This window comes from Phyllostomus hastatus, unplaced genomic scaffold, assembly GCF_019186645.2.
Source record: "Phyllostomus hastatus isolate PE091 unplaced genomic scaffold, TTU_PhHast_1.1 phas_scaffold_182, whole genome shotgun sequence".
Lineage (NCBI taxonomy): Eukaryota > Metazoa > Chordata > Mammalia > Chiroptera > Phyllostomidae > Phyllostomus > Phyllostomus hastatus.
In genome coordinates, this window is record NW_025334013.1 from 29480470 (window position 1) to 29501370 (window position 20901).

Consider the following 20901-nt stretch of genomic DNA (forward strand, 5'->3'; position numbering starts at 1 on the left):
GTGCAGAAGCTTTGTAGTTTGATGTAGTCCCACATTTTTGCTTTTGTTGCCTTTGCATTTGGTATCAAGTCCAAAAAATCATCACCAAGACCGATGTCAAGGGGCTTACTGCCTATTTTTTCTTCTAGAAGTTTTATTTTTGTGTATGGTATAAGACAGTGTTAGAGAAAGAAACCACGGACCCATTTTTAGTCATGCTCTATTTTCCACCAACCACCCCTAGCCCTAGGTAGCTACTAATCTACTTTCTGTCATCATAGATTTGCCTGTTCTGGACATTTCATATAAATCAAATCCTGCAATGTGTGGTCTTTTGTGACTAGCTTCTGTTTCATATGATTCAGGATTCATCCTTGTAGAAACATGGATCAATACTGTATTCCTTTTTATGGTGAAATAATATTCTGTTGTATGGATATACCACATTTTATTTACCCATACATCCACTGATGGACATTTAGGTTGCTTCCACTTTTACTCTGATGAATGAATAAACTGCTAAAAACATTTAAAGCTCACCGTGGCTGGTGTGCATCAGTGGATTGAGCACTGGCTTGCAGACCAAAAGGTTGCCAGTTCGATTCCCAGCCAAGGTACATGCCTGGGTTGTGGGCCAGTCCCTGGTTGAGGGCATGTAAGAGGCAACTGACCTATGTTTCTCTCCCTTTCTCCCTTCCTTCCCCTCTCTCTAAAAATAAACAAATAAAATATTTTAAGAAGAAAAATCATTTAAAGCTCAAGTTTTTGTGTAGACATAAGATATTTATTTCTTTTGGGTATATATATCTAGCGATAAATTGCTGAGTCAGATGGTGACACTATATTTAACCTATTGAGGAACCCCCAGACTGTTTTCCAAAGCTGCTTCACTGTTTTACATTTCCACCAGGGATGTCTTCCATCCCCCTCCATGCCTTCCACTCCTGATACTTAAGAGAATGGCAGTGATGACAACCGACTATAACTTTTCCTTTCTTCATAAGGGTACCGAGGGGTGTATATCCTCTTTATTTTAAATAGAAATATTACAAAGCAATAAGTATGCAGAAGTTTTCAAGACAGAAAACTTTGTTGACCAACTTTTTATTTCATTCCCTCCCTTTTTCATAACTAAGTTATCTTTTGAGAATGGAATGGCACCATGCTCTTTTAATTATAGCCTATCAAGTACATCTTTTTCCCAGATGAAGGAAAGAATGTCATATGGCAAATGACTTAAGAGTCTCATCTTGTCCAAGGGTCTCTGGCACATGTGAACAGTCCAGGCCATGCTTTCACAGAGATTCATATTTTATTATTTGGATTTTTAAAATTACATTCAATTTTAAAGTAAATTCCAGACATTGTCATTTTAAATAAATTCCTCAGTATGCCTTTCTAACAGATAAGAACTTTTTAAAGTGTGACCATCATGTCACTCTCTCACATTAGCTGTAGTTCCATACTGTCTTCTTTTTCTAGCACATTTTAACACGGTAATTTATTTTTTAAGATGACTTAACATATTCACAAATTGTATTCATCACAGCTATATTTATATGAGCTCAAATTTGAAATTAAGTCTTGATTATGGGCAAACAGTTAAATGGTGGAAATATGTATACTTCTTTCAGAGGGTTAGTATAGAGTCATTAAAAATTATGATATGAGATATTTTTAATGACCCAAGGAAATGTTGAAGCTAAAATGTTAAATGAAATAGGCACAAATACACAAATATGTATAAAATATTAGCATGATATTTTACATACATGCATACATAGATATAGATATAGATATGCATATGTACAGAGAGAGAGGTGTGACTAAAACGAAGACATCTGTGCTAAAATTTTAACAGTACCTAATTCTTCTGATTTTTTTTTATTAACTAAAGTCCGTACTTTATTCAGATTAGTTTTTTCCTAGCATCCTATCTCTGTTCCAGGACCCACCCAGGATACCATGTAACATTGCATTATCACATCTCCTCAGGTTCCTCTGGGCTGTGACAGTTTCTCAGACTTGCATCGGTTTTGATGACCTTGATAGTTTCTTTTTAATTTGTCAATTACAGTTGACATTTGGTATTATTTTATATTAGTTTCAGGTGTACAGCATAGTAGTTAGACATTTATATAATTTACAAAGTGATCCTCCCGATAAGTCTAGTACTTACCTGGCACTGTACATATTTATTACAGTGTTATTGCCTATGTTCTCTGCTGTGCTTTGCATCCCTGTGACTATGTTATAACTACCAATTTGTATTTGATAATAGCTTCCTTTTTGTTTACCTAGCCCCTCAACCCCCTCCCATCTGGCAACCGTCATTTTGTTCTCTATGAGTCTGTTTCTGTTTCATTTGTTTATTTTATTCTTTAGGTTCCACATATAAGTGAAATAATCATATTTGTCTTTCTGTATCTAATTTATTTCACTTAGTATAATATCCTCTAGGTCCACAGATGTTGCAAATGGTAAGATTTCATTCTTTTTTATGGCTGAGGAATATTCCATTGTATGTAAGTACCACATCATCTTTATCCAGTCTTCTATTAATGGGTACTTAGGTTGCTTCCACATCTCGTTATTGTAAATAATGCTGCAGTGAATATAGGGGTACATATATATCTTTTCAGATTAGTATTTTGTATTTCTTCAAATAAATACCCAGAAGTGGAATTGCTGGGTCATAAGGTAGTTCTATTTTTAATTTTTCAGAAACCTCCATACTATTTTCCACAGTGGCTGCACCAACTTCCCACCCTACCAGTAGTACCTGAGGGTTCCCCTTTCTCCACTTCCTTGCCAACATCTGTTGATTTATTGACGATAGCCATTCTGACAGGTATGAGGTGGTATCTCATTGTGATTTTAATTTGTATTACTCGGACAATTAGTGACATCGAGCATCTTTTTCATATGTCTGTTGGCCATCTGTATATCCTTTTTGGAGAAATGTCTATTTAGATCCTTTGTCCATTTCTTAATTGGATTGTTTGTTTGTTTTTGGTGTTGATTAGTATGTGTTATTTATAAATTTTGGACATAAATCCCTTACTGGATGTATTATTGGATAACATCTTCTCTCCCAGTTGGCAGGTTGTCTTTTGATGGTTTCCTTTGCTGTGCAAAAGCTTTTTAGTTTTCTGTAGTTCCATTTGTTTATTTTTTTCTTCTGCTTCCCTTGTTTAAGGAGATATACCGGAAAAAAATATTACTAGGAGCAATGTCAGAGAGTTTACAGCCTTTGTTTTCTTCTAGGAGTTTCATGGTTTCAGGTCTTACATTAATTTAAGTCTTTAATCCATTTTGAGTTTATTTTTGTATATGGTATAAGAAGGTGGAAGTTTCCATTTTTTTTTTTTTGCATGTATCTGTCCAGTTTCCCCAACACTATTTATTGAATAAACTGTCTTTACCCCATTGTATATTTTTGCCTCCTCTGTTTTATATTAATTGAGCACATGAGTGTGGGTTTATTTCTGCGCTCTCTATTCTGTTCCATTGATCTCTGTGTCTGTTTTTATGCCAGTACCTTTCTGTTTTGGTTACTATAAGCCCTGTAGTAGAGTTTGGTATCTGGTAGCATGATACCTCCAACTTTGTTCTTTTTTCTTAAGATTGCTGTGGCTCTGTGGGGTCTTTTGTGGTTCCACAGAAATTTTAGAATTATTTGTTTTAGTTCCATGCAGAATACCTTTGGTATTTTGATAGGGATTGCATTAAATCTCCAGATTGCTTTGGGTAGTGTGGATATTTTAATGATGCTACTTCTTCCTCTCTGTGAGCATGGTATGTGTTTCCATTTATTTGTATCTTCTTCAGTTTCTTTCTTCAGTGTCTCAGTTTTCCAACGATAGGTCATTTACCTCCTTGGTTAAATTTATTCCCATGTATTTTATTTCTTTTGAATGTAAATAGGACTGTAAATAGGATTTTTTTTCTTAATTTCTCTTTCTGATAGTTTGTAATCAATGTACAAAAATGCAGCTCATTTCTGAATATCAATTTTGTATCCTGTTACTTTACTGAATTTATTTATCAACTCTAATAGATTTTGTGTGTGTGTGTGGAATCTATAAGGTTCTCTCTATATAGTATCATGTCATCTGCAAATAATGACAGTTTTACTGCTTCTTTTCCAATTTGGATGCCTTTTATTTCATTTTCTTGTCTGATTGCTGTGGTTAGGACTTTCCCTTAATATCTTCCATTACCTATTCCATATTCAAATATCCCTAATTATCTTTAATATGCCTTTTTGCAGATCTGAACAAGGTCTGCACATTTGGTTATTTTGTCTTTTAATTATCTTTTATTCTAGACTATTTTTATAAATCTAGATCAACTAAATTCAAAGCCTCAACCCTGCTATCACTGCAGGCTCTGTAATCTTGTGCAAGTTAATTTAGTGCTTTCTCCACTCTCCCATTACCACTGCTTGATTTCCTACCTTCAATAGGCATCCATTTTTAACTCTTTTAACTTAATTCGTTTGATATTTACCTCCAGATCTCTAAATAACATACTTCTATTGCCAGTTCTTTATTTCTATTTTGAGTAATTATCTGTTGACTTTATATAGTGGAAGATGAAGATTTAGTACTCTATCATACTCACTGCTTTTCCACCCCAGATGTGAAGTCTAATATAATTGTTCTATATAATTAGAACAACATTCAGTCTGTTTGCTGTGACCATGAAAATGCTATTTATAAATACCATGATTACAGTGTTTTCACTGCAGATTTTTTTCTGAAGTCAATAATAGTTCTTCTGCTCTTTGTTTCGCTTAGTTTCCTACGTACGTATCACTATGCAACTTCCCTATGTGTTTAAACACATTAGGAAGTCTGTCAGTTCTATTATCTTGAAGAAATCTCTCTAGGAGCCTTTTGACATGCACTACTGTGGACTGTTTTCTATCCCTGTTGCCCCGCTGTGGACTTGAAGTCTCTCTCTATCATCATCCTCTTGTGGTATATCTGATTTTCTGGACTCCATAGTTTTTTCATTTTCTTCTTCATTTCGTGGAATACATTCACTATTAATTTTCTAAGAAAGGATGAAAAAGAAGTAAAGTTTTGAGACCTTGCCTGTATGGAAATACCTTTTTCTTAAAAAAGATTGTATGTATTTTATTTTTAGAGAGGGGAAAGGAAGGAGAAAGAGAGGGAGAGCAACATCAATGTATGGTTGCCTCTCACACGCCCCCTACTGGGGACCTGGCCTCGGGAGTCAGGGCAACCCAGACATGTGCCCTGACTGGGAATTGAACCTGCTGGGAATCAAATCAGCAACCCTTTGGTTTGCAGGCCAGTGCTCAAACCACTGAGCCACACTAGCCAGGGCTGAAAATATCTTTATTCTAGTCTCGTACTTAATTGATAGTATAGCTATGTATAGAATTCTTGATTAGAAATTACTTTCCATCAGTATTTTGAAGATACCAGTTCATGGTATTCTAAGCTTTCAGTGTCCTGTTGAGGGGGCTTCTGACATTTTGATATTTTATTATTTGTATAAAACCTGTTTTTATTGTTTTTTATGGAAATTTGAATGTTTTGAAATTTCATGAAGATGTACCTTGTTGGAGGGCTATTTTTAACATTGAGTCATACAGTCAGAAGGCCCTTTCAAGTTCAAAAAACTCAAGTCCTTTATTTATGGGGAAATTTTATTGAATTATTTCTTTGAATATTTTTTCCTTCCATCTTTTCTTATTTTCTCTTCCTGGAACACTCATATATAGATGTCATGTCTCCTAGACTGGTCCTCTAATTAAAAAAATTTTTTTTCTCATTGTTTTTTGCTCTACATTGAGAAATTTCCTCTAGTTATTATCTAACCCTTTTTATTTCTGCTATCATGTTTTTACACTTGATCTTAGACAAAATGTGGAGAAGTGATCTGCTATCTTGTTTTTAGTTTTCAAGAGTTATTTTTCTTTTTAGTCATTAAATATACTATTTTTAGAAAATGACATCTTTGAGAGATCCAAGATGGCAGAGGAGTAAGTAGAAGCTACACTTATCTCCTCCCAGGACCAACCGGGAATTACAACTAAATTGTGGAGAAATCTTGAATAACAAACTGAACACTAGCTGAAGAGAAGGCTTACAACTGGACACAGGCAGAAGAAAACACTTCAGCACACTGTGACTGGTACAGCGTGCAGAGGAGGTGCAAAAGGGCTGGCTCGGCTCCCATGGATGACAGCTCAAGTGCCAGAGGGATATTTCAGCAGCTTTGGGGGGAACTTCTCAGGTAGGGAAGCCCAACCTGTGTTCCCCAGTCTACAGGACCAGAGCCGGAAAAGAACCCAGATAACATCCAGATGTGAAAAGCAGCGGGAATTCTGTCTGCCTGGGAGAGACAGCTGGAGATGCAGAGAGCCTCTTAAAGGGTTAAAGCACAAAATTTCATTTGTAGCCACTTACCTGGGTGCTGGCAATGGAAGGGCAGAGTGAACTAGAGATGCTTGAAGAGAGTCTGGGGTTGGTGGCTCTGGGGAGAGAACTGAGGGAACAGCCTCCAGCATACAGGTACTGAGTAATTCTCTGTACAGGAGGAGCTTTCTTTCTCAGAGCACTCCCCTCCAAGTAGCATCAGCTAGAGGGGAAGCAGTAGTCCCACCCATAAAAATTACTCTGCCCCATCCTGTGGTGCTTAAGTCTGACTGCTGATTACAGATTGATTAGATTAGAAACTGATCAGTTTGACAGCTTATTTAACACCTAAGGCGAAGAAATACAAAGAAGCAGCCAAAATGGAAAGACAACGAAATAGACCCCAAATGAAAGAACAAGAGAATTTTCCAGAAGAACTAGATGAAATGGAAGTAAGGAATTTATCACTAGAGAGTTTAGAGTAATGATTGTAAGGATACTCAACAGCATGAAAAAAGACACAGAAACCATAAAAAAGGATCAATCAGAAATAAAGAATGTAATATCTGAGATAAATAATACACTGGAAGGAATAAAAAGTTAGATGAAGCAGAGGATCAAATATTTTAGAAGATAGAAAAAACAGGCAGAGCAGCAAAAAGAAAAAAGAATTTTAAAAAAACAAGGAGCACTTAAGAAACATCTTGGACAACATGAAGCATAGCAACATCTGCATCATGTGAATTCCAGAAGGTGAATAGAGTGAGCAAATGATTGAGAACCTATTTGAAGAAATAATGACTGAAAACTTCCCTAATCTGGTGAAGGAAAAGGTCACACAAGTCCAGGAAGCTCAGAGAGTAGCAAACAAGTTGGACCCAAAGAGGCCTACACTGAGACACATCACAGAATCCTAACAGTCACAAGAGAAAAGCAGGTAGTTACCTACAAGGAAACACCAATTAGATCGTCATCTGATTACTCATTAGAATCATTTCAGGCCAGAAGGGAGTGGCGTGAAATATTCAAGGTGAAGAAGAGCAAGGACCTACGACCAAGGCTACTTTACCCAGCAAGGCTATTATTTAAAATTGAAATAGAAATAAGGAGCTTCCCAGACAAGAAAAAGCTAAAGGAGTTTGTTAACACCAAACCAATCCTGCAACAGATGTTCAAGGGCTTGCTTTAAGAAAAAGAAGAAAAAGAGAAAGCGGGGGGCGGGGGGGGATGAACAGAGGAAAGCAGTCTAATTATAAAATTGCCCTGGCTGATGTGGCTTAGTGGATTGAGTGCTGGCCTGTGAACCAAAGGGTCACTGGTTCAATACCCAGCACATGCCGGGGTTATGGGCCAGGTCCCCAGTAGGGGACACATGAGAAGCAACAATACATTGATATTTCTCTCTCTCTCTTTCTCCATTAAAAAATGACACCACATATGTATTACTATCACCTTAAATGTAAATGGCTTAAATTGTTCCTACCAAAAGACAGAGGGTAACTGAATGGATAAGAAAACAAGACCCATATATATTCTGCCTCCAAGAGACCCATCTCAGATGAAAGATACACACAGACTAAAAGTAATGGGTTGGGAAAAGATATTTCAGGCAAATGGAAAAGAAAAGAAAGCTGGGGTACTAGTACTTAGAGCTGACAAAATAGACTTTAAAACCAAGGCTATATAGTAAGAGACAAAGAAGGACACTACCTAATGATAAAGGGAACAATCCAACAAGAGGATATATCTAGTAAACATTTATCCACCCAGCATAGGAGCACCCAAATAAGTGAAACAAATCTGGATGGGCATAAAAGGAGAGATAAACAGAAATACAGTCATAGTAGGGGATTTTAATACCTCATTGACTTCAATGGATACATCTTTCAGGCAGAAAATCAATAAGGAGATAGCAGCCTTAAACAACACTACACCAAGTGGATTTAATTGTTACCTTCACAGCTTTTCATTCCAAAGCAGCAGAATATACATACTTTTCAAGTGCACATGGAGCACTTTCTAGGATAGACCACATACTAGGACACAAAACAAGTCTCAAATTCAAGGAGACTGAAATCATATCAAGCATCTTCTCTGACCACAGTGTGTGAAACTTGAAATCAATCACAAGAACACTAAAAAACATGTAAAGACATGGAAGCTAAATAACATGTTATTAAACAATGAATGGGTCAAAAATTAGATCAAGGAAGAACTCAAAAGATACCTTGAAACAAATGAAAATGAGGACGACAATCCAAAATCTGTGGACACTGGGAAAGCAATCCTGAGAGGGAAATTCATAGCATTACAGGCCTATCTAACAAAAAAAATAAATAAATAAAAAAAAGGAAAAGCTCAAATAAACTATTTAACTTCACACTTAAGGAACTTGAAAAGGAACAACAAACGAAGCCCAATGTGAGTAGAAGGTAGGAAATAATTAAGATTGGAGCAGAAATGAATGAAATACACTCTAAAATAAAATACAAAAGATCAGTGAATCCAAGAGCTGGTTCTTTAAAAAGATAAACAAGACTGATAAACCTTTAACCAGGCTCATCAAGAAAAAAAGAGAAAGGACCCAAATAAATAAGAATGAAAGAGGAGAAATAACAATTCACACCAAAGAAATACAAAGGATTGTAAAAAAAATACTATGAACAATTTTATATGCCAATGAAATGGATGAATTCCTAGAAACATACAGTCTTCTAAAAATGAATTAGGAAGAACCAGAGATTCTGAATAGACAGATTACACCTAATGAAATTGAAGCAGGAATCAAAAAACTCCCAACAAACAAAAGCCCTAGACCCAATGGCTTCCCAGGTGAATTTTACCAAACATTCTAAGAACTAACGCCTTTCCTTCTCAAACTATTTCATAAAATTCAAGGGGAAGGAAGGCTTCCAAACTCATTTTACGAGGCCAGGATTATCCTAATTCCAAAACCAAAGATACTAAAGGAAAGATACTAAAGATACTAAAAGGAAAGAAAATTATAGGCCAATATCACTGATGAACATAGATGCTAAAATTCTCAACAGAATATTAGCAAACCAAATACAGCAATGCATAAAAAGATCATACACCATGATCAAGTGCGATTTATTCTGGGAATGTAAGGATGGTACAACATTCAGAAATTAATAAATGTGATTCACCACATCAACAAAATGAAGGATAAAAATCAAATGACCAAATCAATAGATGCAGAAAAAGATTTTGGTAAAATCCAGTAACAATTTATGATAAGAACTCTAAGCAAAGTGGGAATCAAGGGAACATGCCTAGACATAATAAAAACCACATATGACAGACTCACTGCCACCATCATACTCAATAGGCAAAAACTATAAGTGATTCCCTTAAGATCGGAAACAAGACAGGGATGTTGCTTTCACCTTTCTTATTCAACATAGTACTGGAAGTCCTAGCCACAGCAGTCAGACAAGAAGAAGAAATAAAAGGCATCCAAGTTGGAAAGGAAAAGGTAAAACTGTCTTTATTTGCAGATGATATGATACTCTACATAGAGAACCCCAAAGATTCCACCAAGAAACTACTAGAACTGATAAATGAATTCAGCAAAGTAGTAGGATACAAAATTTATATTCATAAATCAGTTGCATATTTATATGCCAATAACAAACTAACAAAAAGGGAAATTAAGAAATCAATCCCATGCACCATTGCTTCAAAAAGAATACAATACCTAGGAATAAACCTAACCAAGGATGTAAAAGACCTGTACTTAGAAGATTATAAGACACTGAAGAAAGAAATTGAATACAAATAAGTGGATAAGATACCAATAAGTAGAAGATACAAATAAGTGGAAGCACATACCATGTTCATGGATAGGACAAATTAACATCATTAAAATGTCCATACTACCCAAAGCCATCTATAGATTCAATGTGATTCCAACGTCGTATTTCACAGAACTAGAACAAATATTTCAAAAATTTATATAGAACCACAGAAGGCCCCACAAAGTAACAGTGATCCTGAGAAAGAAGAACAAAGTTGGAGGAATCACACTACCTAATATCAAACTATACTACAAGGCCATAGTAATCAAAACAGCCTGATACTGCCATAAAAACAGACACATAGATCAATGGAACAGAATAGAGAGCCCAGAAACAAACCCACACCTTTATAGTCAATTAATATTCAACAGAGGAAGAAAGCACATACAATGGGCTAAAGATAATTTATTTAATATGTGGTATTGGGAAAATTGGACAGATACATGCAGAAAAGTGAAACTAGACCACCTTCTTACACCACACAGAGGAATAAATTAAAAATGGATCAAAGACTTAAATGTTAGACCCGAAACCATAAAAATTATAGAAGAAAACATAGGCAGCAAAATTTTGGACATTGCTCACAGAAATTTTTTATCAGATATATCTCCCCAGGCAAGGGAAACAAAAGAAAAACAAATAGGACTTCATCAAACTAAAAAGTTTTTACACAGCAAAGGAAATCATCAACCAAATAAAAAGAGAACCCATAGAATGAGAGAACGTATTTGCCAATACATCTGATAAGAGGTTAATATCCAAAATTTATGAAGAACTTAATAAAACTTACCACCAAAAAAAAACCTCCAATTTAAAAAATTGCCAAGGATCTGAATAGACCCTTTTCCAAAGAAGACATGCAGATGCCCAATAGACAATGAACAGATGCTCAACGTCACTAGCATCAGAGAAATGCAAATAAAAACCACAGTGAGATATCACCTCACACCTATTTGAAAGGCTATCATCACTAAAAATAAACGACAGGTGCTGGTGAGGATGTGGCGAAAGGGGAACCCTCTTGCACTGTTGGTGGAGATGTAGATTGGTGCAGTCACTGTGGAAAGCAGTATGGAGATATCTCAAAAAATTAAAAATGGACCTGCCTTTTGACCCAGTAATCCCACTCCTGGCAATATATCCGAAGGAACCCAAAACACTAATTTGAAAAAATGTAAGCACCCCTATGCTCATCACAGGGTTCTTTACAGTCATCAAAATATGGAAACAGCCCAAGCGTCCATCAGTAGATGAGTGGATAAAACAACTATGGGACATTCACACAATGGAATTGTATTCGACCATAAAAAAAGGAAGAAAATTTTGCCCTTTGCAACAGTATGGCTGGACCTAGAGCGCATTATGCTAAGTGAAATAAGCCAGTCGGAGAAAGACAAGTACCGCATGATTTCACTCACATGTGGGATCTAACGAACAAGCTGAACTAACAAGCAAAACAGAGACAGACTCACAGATGGAGAACAGATGACAGCTAGCCGGGGTGGGGGAGGCTAGGGGGTGGAGGGATTGAGCAAAAAGAAAAAGGACTCGTGGACAACAGTGATGATTGCTGGGGGCAGGGGGGTACAAGGGGACTAATAGTAATGGAAAAATATAATAAATGTATATTTTAAAAATTCAAGAAAGAAAATATTTTTACCTGTTTCATAATAAAATACTTCTCTGGTGATTTTAATGATTTTTTTCTAAGTTTTTACCTTTGCACATATTGTTTGCTTTTCCACATTGAATTTCTTTTTTTATGTGTTTGGTCTCCGTCTTTACATTAAGTACTTTTCTCTAATGCCTTCTGATCTTGGCCATCAGCCCATACTTAAAAGTGCGGTGTCTTATTTCTGGAGTTCTTGCCCACTCTCAGCGGTTCCTGCTGCCGCTGGAGGCTGGTCTTTATGGAGCTCTGTAGTGTGTTTTAGGTTGCTTTCCCTGCTTCAAGCAGAGCATTCAGCTTCTTGGGCTTGCTGAGTCCGTTCTACTTGCTTTTTTTCCAGTTTCCCAACTGCTGTTGCTGGTGTCCCCTCTCCTGTTTTCTTTGTTCTTGTGCACTTCACCTCCACGACAGGCTTACCTGTCATTCAAGGGGTGTCAAATAGGTGTGTGTGTGGTCTAAGGGGTCAGCAAACTGGTTCCTGTGCGAATCCTTCCCTTTCCCCTGCCAGGGCACCAGCACGAAAGCCCTCCTGAAGCCCCGAGATTCGCCGCCTCATCCCGTCATCTCCCTGTCAGTTTCATCACGTGCCTGTCCATTTTTATTCCAGGGGCCTCTGTTGCGCACACAGATGTTTGTGAGCAGTGGCACCCTTCCTGCATCCTCCCCCTCCCCCCACCGCCTCCTAGAGGGCAGTGGCTAATAGAATGCCAGCTACTCCCAGTCTTCCTGGTCTCCCAGTGGGTGATGTTCCAGGGGGCCGACCTGCCCCTGATCCTCAGCCAAGTGCCTTTTGTTTTCTGAATGACATAGCAGTTTCTTTCTCAAGTTCATGTGACTCACTTTTTAAAAATAGTCTTTGATGTGTCAAAGCCTTTTTTGAAAGTCTAAATAGATTGTATTGTCTGGTTCCCTTTTAGTCACATGTGTTTTTACCTTCCGAAAGAGGTGGTGTGTGAATTAGGTATCTTTTTACCTTCCTGAAACCACACAACCCTCACTTTCCGTGCGTCACTGCTCCTCCTTAGCCGTCCCCACCCTCCCAGCGCAGCCTGTCCTGTGAGGCCGTCTTACACCAGCTCACATGCTGTCTCTGCCTTGTCTTCCCAGGTTCTCCCAGCAAAACTTCTCTCCCTGGCATCTGAACTCCTGTAGCAACTTCCATAGAGGTTTATAATGTAGTTACTTGTATCTCCGTATTATCCTCCTAATAGTTCATAAACTCTTTCTTGTCAGGGACCATGTCTGATCTTCTTATACAGTCTCTTGAGCTTAGTAAGAATTCTATATGTGTTTGGTTAGTTAAATTAATAACATAAATCTAAGGAAAAACTTCTTGAAATAAGTCTGCTATTGGGTTGGCCAAAGATTCCATTTAGATTTTCCACAAAATAAAAGACACATTTTTTCATTTTCACCAATAACTTTATTGATTTGTCCAAATCAGTTTTGACATTTTGAGTATGTCACCCTTCTCCCACCATTGGCTTCTAGTGGGCAGAGGCCAGGGGTGCTGCTAAACATCTTCCATGCATAAGGCAGCCCCACAGCAAAGAATTATTGGCCCAAAATGTCAGTAGTATCAAGAAACTTTGCAGACCACTTTTACATGTTTGGTTAGTCACAGCACCTTCTCCATAGGCTGCACAAATCTTTTTGCATTTCAGGTGCATTTTTACCATTCTTAAAATAATAATGCATAATATGCTGAAAATGTTGCATATTTTCTTCCATCTTCAATATTAAAATGGCTTCACAAAAGTTCACCAATTCTGATACTTTTTTAAAAAATGTGCTCTGATGTATAACATCTGTCAATAAAATCTAATGAAGTTGTTTTGAATGGAGTTTAAGACAACTAAGCACTTATTAGAGCCATCACAAGGGAAAAACTAAACTAACTTTTTGGCCAACCCAATATATCAACAGCCTTCACTTAACTCACTCACAGCTGAGTCTTCACAGCCTGGTCATTATACAGAAGTTGTTCCCACGAAAGTTACAGATGCCCTTCTAAAGATAGCTTCGTGTGGTGTCTTTACGCCCATCAGCTTCTTCCACCTCTTTGCCACATTTTGGTTATTCCTTCTTGTAACCAACCAGTTCTCACCTCTGGCTCCCTCTGTCCTGCTGCTCCCGTCACCTTGACTATGTCACTGGTTGTCTTCTTTATACCACATTTCCACAAATTAATGCTTTTGTTTAATTTTCTGTCCTCGGACTTTCCTGTGTGTGTACTTCAGGAATCTCATTACTCCGGTTTTGTTTATTTGGGATTGGGGTTAGGGAAGAAATTGAGGGGCTAGAACAAGGGGTTGGCTCCCTCCATCGCACTGCCCCCCCCCCCATGCCCCCAGGTTCTAAGCAATGGGGAAAGTAGAACAAGATGCAGGTAGCCATATGGCTACCAATAAACCCTGGAAGTTGAGAGTTCTTTCATAAAGCTAGATTTGGAGAACACAGCTTAGACCCAAGGTCCAAGCAGGGCCTTCTACTGCTCCCAAGATTCAGGCTGTGTGGGGTGAGTTGTGCTTGGAGCAGGTCCAGCCTGGTGTCAGGTCTGCCCCTGGCACCCGGTCGTCAGGAAGGCAGAGTATTAAATATTAAAGCATGAAGACTGGAAAGTGGAGGAAGTGAGCCAGGGGTGTTCCAGCCTGCAGCCCAGGGTGGCTATGAATGCGGCCCAACACAAAATTTTTAATGCACTTAAAACATTATGAGGTTGGTTTTTTGTTTGTTTGTTTGTTTTCGTTAGTGTTTGTGTATTTAATGTGTAGTCCAAGACAACTCTTCTTCCAGTGTGGCCCAGAGACGCCAAAAGGTTGGACACTCCTGCCAGTTCCAAGATAGCAAGACACCTGAAAAGGAGACTCAATTATAGCTCAAGGCTCAAGGGAACTGAGGAAAAACTAAAGGTCTCGTGGAAGGTTGAATCATGGTAAAGCTGGCTGCCACAGAGACTGCCACTGGAGGAACAGCTGGGTCTAAGGGTTGTTGCTCTTACTCCGATACCCTGCCATCGAGGTGGGCCCCAGCACCCAGCATTGGGATCTGCCTGTCACCTCCCAGTCTCTGCTCTTTGTCTGCTGTCTCCTGTCAATGGCCCCAACTCTGCACTTCCCAGTTCAAGTCTCTAAAAGCTGGAACTTACCTGCCTTATAGATGGGTAACCAGCCTATGGGTTGTCTTCCTGGGGGTCAGGTACTCAGGTTACCTCTCCCCCGCCGCAGCTTTATCGTGCTCTAACTGACAAATAACATTGTGTGCATTTATTAGGTATACCACATCATGATTTAATATATACATATGTTGTGAAGTGATAACCACAGTAAGGTTGGTTAGCACATCCATCACCTTACATGGTTACCTTTTTGTGTGTATGTGTGTGGCAAGAACATTGCAGACCTACTCTCAGCAGATTTCAGTTACACAGCACAGTAGTGTTAACTACAGAATGCTTAGCTTTGTGTGTGTCCTTCTTACCTATTAGCCACTTGAGGGAACTTTTTTTTTAACTCTTGCATCTCTAAGCCTTACACATGGTGGCTGGCAGAATGTATGTGATGTGACGATTGTGTACATAACCACGACAGGTGGGATCAGAAGACATAGCTGGTTCACTGCATAATTTGAGCTTTGGAACAAAGCTCAAACCTCTCCAACAACTAGCAAGTCTGAGCCCCATTCTTCATACTCTCTTTATGTCCCTTTTATCTGCTTCAGAAACCAGACGCAGGAAACATCTGACCATAATAAAAGATTTCCAGTAAATTCTAGGTTTCCTCATTGAACAAGTCACGTGCAGCAAAGCTCTGTTGCCTTTAGGTCTGGGGTTCTGTTCAGTCACTTGTACAGCACACCACATGGCTGCCTCTGGCCTGGGAGCTGGGACCAGCTGGAGGCTGGGCTGCTTGCAATAAAAACGACGTGTCTGCTAGCCTGAGAGGGAGAAGTCTGGATATTCTTGCTCTGTTTCTTGCAAAGCAAACTTCTGAACTTGTTGAATACTGAATCTTCCCTTTTGCTGTCAAAATGGCTTGTTACTAAAATGGTCTTACATCCTGTAGAAGAAACACAAACAGTGATTGGTCGAACTGACTCTCAAGTCTTACTGGCTTTACTGTGCACAGCGAAGTCCATCAGAATTGACACAAAACATGGATGTGTCCCCAACTTCCTCCGGAAGTTTCTGCTCGCTCGTTTGTGTCTTCTTCAGTTCACAGACACATGCTCTGGGAGCGTCCCACTACCACCAGGAATAGTGTCTGTGAAAACTCGGACTTTTCTTGCCTGTAAGGCTGTCATCTCTTCAGTGCTTACCCCTTACATGCCCATCACACTTTATTGTCAGTGGCTATTAACTCATCTGTCTTCCTTGGCCGGAAGGCAAACTGTCTCTTATTTGGCTCCATTTCTCTAGAACAGGCACGCCTCAGAGATACTGACAGTCGGTTCCACACCGCTGTAATAAAGTGAGTATCGCAATAAAGCAAGCTGTAGTCTTTTTGCTGGTGGAGCGTCTTGCCTTCACTTCGTATAAAAAAATACATCTGTGAAGCATGATAAAATGAGGTGTGGAGGAAAAGGGGCCACATGTGAAGCCTGAGCAGCTCAGGGAGGCCTGCGTGGCGGCCTTACAAACTCAGAGACCTGAAGTAACCACATGGGGTGGTTTGAAAGTAAAACTTTCTAACAGAAAGCAGTTCATGGCGGGTAGTCATGTTCTAGTCCGGTGTTTTTCCCTAACAAAGGTCAATCTCTACCTTCACTGATACTGTCTGTGGTCTTTTTGAATCTATGATAACATACCTTTGGAATGTCGAATTTCCTTTTTCCGGGTCCCTCGAGGCACAGGAAACACCCCAGGAGAAGCCCACAAATCCTCTCATCATCCTTGTCATGGTGTTAACTGTTGACTGTTAACTCTCCTGTGCCCACTTGTGTGAGAAGTATGTGTCTGCATTTCACATTTTACCCAGTCTCTGAGGTCCCCACTCTGCTTTCTCCCGCCTCCCTGACCTAACACCAATGGTTTTCATATAACCCCCTGACGCCCCCTCTTTTGATTGTAATGTATAAAATAAGCTGCTAAACTGCCATTCTGCAGTGCATTTTCTCAGTCCCTGAGGTTTTGCTTCCCAGAAATTGTCATCAGTTTGGCTCAGATAAATTCAGGAAAATTGTCCACAGGTTTGAATGTTTTGTATGTTGGCAGAGATACGCCTGTATCTGGTGCATTATAGGCACTTCATAATATTTGTGGGGAGGAGGGAGGAAGTTTTGAAAGGCCTGGTCTATCTAGGAATTGCCATAGCTGAGGAACATCTGAGTGACACGAAGCAAGGACACCGCAGTAATTAAGGAGGAAAGCTGAACAGTGAAGGCAGTCGGGAACCTCCCATCCTTCCACACTGGCACCAGTGAGTTAGAGGGTCAAGTCCCTGAGCTGGAGGAGAGAGTTCTTTTTTAACTTTTTAATGATAATGTAAATAACACATGTTTACTATAGAAATTTTTCAAAAATACAGAGAATAAACACCTGTAATTCTTCCTCCCACAGATAACCACTGTTAACGCTGAATCTTTTTTCCTTTACTTTTCATTAAGTTTTAGGTTTTTAGTTAATCCTTAGCCTTTTTTCTTACATTTAGTGTGAAAAGTTGAAGAAATTATTTCAGGACTGCTTGTGAATACAAAGACAGTGAATTGCAATTGGAAAAAATACTTGTCAACTGCAATAAAAATTTGAGATGCTGTTTTTATTGTTAATGTTGGCAGTGACCTCCTCAGAAAGCCTTTTCTAATCTCCAGGTGAACGTGATCTCGCACCTAGAAAGCTCCTTGGCCAGTTTTCTCATCCTCCCCGCACTGACCTGAGGGGCTGCTTTTATCTTCTTAGAAGGAGGCCAGAAGCTTCACTGAACCTCTGAAGCTTCCCAGCACAAGGACAGTTCAAGGTTGACTTGAATTGAATGAGAATCTAGATGCATAATGCATTTTCCCCCAACCTGGGAAATACCACTCAGATAAAACATCACCTTTGAAAGAAAGCAAGGACGTTTACTAGTGTATTCCTTTGTTTACTAAACTTATTGACTAGTTCTGTGTGCTGGTCACTAAGCTAGGCATCAAAGCCTCAGAATAAATAGACAATCCTTGTCCTCAGGGAACTCGCAGTTTAATGAGAGAAAAAAGAAAGGTGAAGGGGGAGTGTAATGCAGTGTGATGATGCCATAATAGCAGCGCAGCGATGGCCCATAGAGGAGAATGGGCAGAATGGCTCAGAGAAGGCTTAAAAAAGAGGGGTGATCGAGTTGGGTCTTAATGGAAAAGTGACAGTTTTTTCCATGCAAACAGGCAGAGAGAACAGGATGTCTGATGTCTGAAGATATAAGGCACATACCTCTTTGGGGAAATGGAAGTAGTTTGGCATATCTGGGACATGAGGTTTGTTAGAGTAGCAAATGAGGGAAGGTGGTGAAAACCTTGAATGTCAGAAGTTGGACTTTATTTAATAGGCTATGGGAAGCATTTTAATCAAGAGCAAAGCCACAATCAGGTATATATCTTAGGAAGATCATGTAGCAGTGTAAAGTGGGAGTGGGCTAAGTTGAAGGCAGGTGTGTGGTTAGGAAGCTGTCAGGACAGTCCCAGCTGTCCAAGCAGATGTCCAGAAAAGACAAACCCTATAGAGGTGGAAAGTAAGTCAGTGGTTGCCTGCAGCTGGAGGCGGGGACAGGGGGTGACTGTGAATGGGCACAAGGGATCTTTTCAGGGTGGTGGAAGTGTTCTAAAACTGCATGTGGTGATAGTTGCACAGGTCTGTAAATTTTCTAAAAATCATTGAATCGTACACTTACATGAGTGAATATTATAGTCCGTAGATTATACTTCCACAAAACTCTGAGTGAATGGTGATGGAAGGAGGCTTGATTTGGGGTGGTGAACACACAGTACAGTATATAGATGATTTGTCATAGAATTGTACACCTGAAATGCATATAATTTTTTTAACCAATGTCACCCCCATAAATTCAATTAAAGAAAATCAGAGAGAGAAAGAAACAGGGACTTCTTTTCTGAAAGGGCAGTAGCATTAAGAGGAGACAGATATGAGAAACGGTGACAAAGAAGTAGAGTTTTAACAGCTCGACATTGGTTGTACCTCACATCATGGTCACCTGTCTGTTTAGCCAAGAATACTAATTGTGCTTCTGTTTACATTTTTGCAAAAAAGATGTCAACCCTACCTTTTACTTGGTAGGTTTCAAAGTATATGGATCTGCCCTTAACTACCAATACAAAATATCTGCCTCTAGATTCTTATACAAAACTGTACCTTCTAGTTCTCTGCCACCCAGTTCTTCGTAAACACTTGGTTATGAGGGAAAAATACAGGGTCCAGCACAGATAATGTTCCTTTTTTATTACAAAATTATAAGCATGTATTCCTGTAACATAACAATATCACATTCAAGGATACCATATGACACTTTAGGTGAAATGTTCAAATTAAAACTATAAATTATTACACCCATATTATTACCCTACCAACCACACTCAAGCAGGTGTTACTTCTGCTGGACCCTGTATGAGTGAAAGGTTGCTTGAAGGGTATGTGGCCCACTCGTTTCTCTAGAGTTGTTATTTACCAAGTAGCTATTGGGTGCCAGACCTTATGCCGGTGATATAGTAGTGAATAGAGTGGATATAGGCTCTGCCTTTATGGGGCTTATAGTCTAGCAGTGGGGACAGGTATTTACAGTTATGGTAATTACTGTGTTGAATTTCCATGTGCACCAAGAGAAAATGACATGCAAACTGAGATGGGAAGAATAATGCTGGGGTGGAAGAGTGGCTGTAAACACTGGTCCTATAACCATCCAGCTGGCATTTGTCTGTAATGAGTGAGTCTTTGAATGTGATCCCTTTGGAATCTGGGGTTTCTGATGTTACCCTGGGCCTTAAATGATCTTGGTGTCCTTTACAATTGCTTTCATTGAACTGTACGCCAGCTTTATGCCATCATTTGCATTGGCTGTATTATAAGAAACAGCCATATAAGATTTGCAGTTAATTACTATAGAAATATTGTGGAAGATACAGTCTTTAACATCATGCTTCATCCCGCTTTATAGAAACCCAGAAGAGAAATTTCTTTCTGGTCACTCCTGAGTATTCCCTTCAATGTTTTGGTCTGTGAGTTGCTCCGGAGCACCCTCTGGCATCTTTCTCCAGTTCTCCACAAGGGACATTGTCTCAGCCTGGAGTGCTCCATTCCATTCTTGTTAGGTTTAACCCTTACTTCTCCCTCACCTGTTAGTTTAAGGGTCACTTCTTTAGGGAAGCCTTTCCTAACCAACACCCACTCCCCTTCTAAACTAGTCTGGTTCCTAATAGAAATGTTCACAGCACTCTTTTCTTTTTTACTTAATTAGTTTTTAGTTAAATAATGTGTTGTTCATCAAGTTTTTCTCTCTCCTAGACTGATAGCAGGTAGATCCATGAGGTAGAGACCATGCTTTTTTTATTCGCTGCTATGTTTCAAAGTATAGTATCTTACACATAGTAGATGCCCAATAAATATTTACTGAACAGTTGAATGAACAAATGATTGAGTCAATGTGGGCGTTGAATTTTGTAACTTCTTTTTCCCCTTTGGCTGTTCGGATGCTCAGGCCTCCTTCATTCTGGCTACAGTGTTTGTATAGGTCCTCATGGCATGCATTTTGTACACTAACATTTCCCGACTACAAAATATTTTTCCTTTCTTTGACTTTTTCATTTTTTATTCCATTGTGTGTACCATAAATTCCTATAGGCCACTTTAAGCCTTTTGGAAACTATTGGGTATACGGCTAAGAAAGGAAAGGAAGAAGTCACAGGGAAATGTTAGTGTCTTTAACTAGATGCAGGAAGGAATTTTCCATTTGCTTTTTAAAAATTTTGTTTTCACTATGAGAAGGAAAAAGAAGTAAACTTGTCCCCTAATCTGGCAGGAAATGCCTTTGAAAAGCTCGAGGCCCCTCCTCCCTGAGGTGGT

General features: G+C 39.0%; 1 protein-coding gene across 4 annotated transcripts in view; it reads left to right on the top strand.

The window, feature by feature from the left end:
• The window catches only part of ST3GAL3 (ST3 beta-galactoside alpha-2,3-sialyltransferase 3), a 173870-nt gene that overhangs the window by 46247 nt on the left and 106722 nt on the right, over nucleotides 1-20901 (top strand). The window lies entirely within an intron of this gene.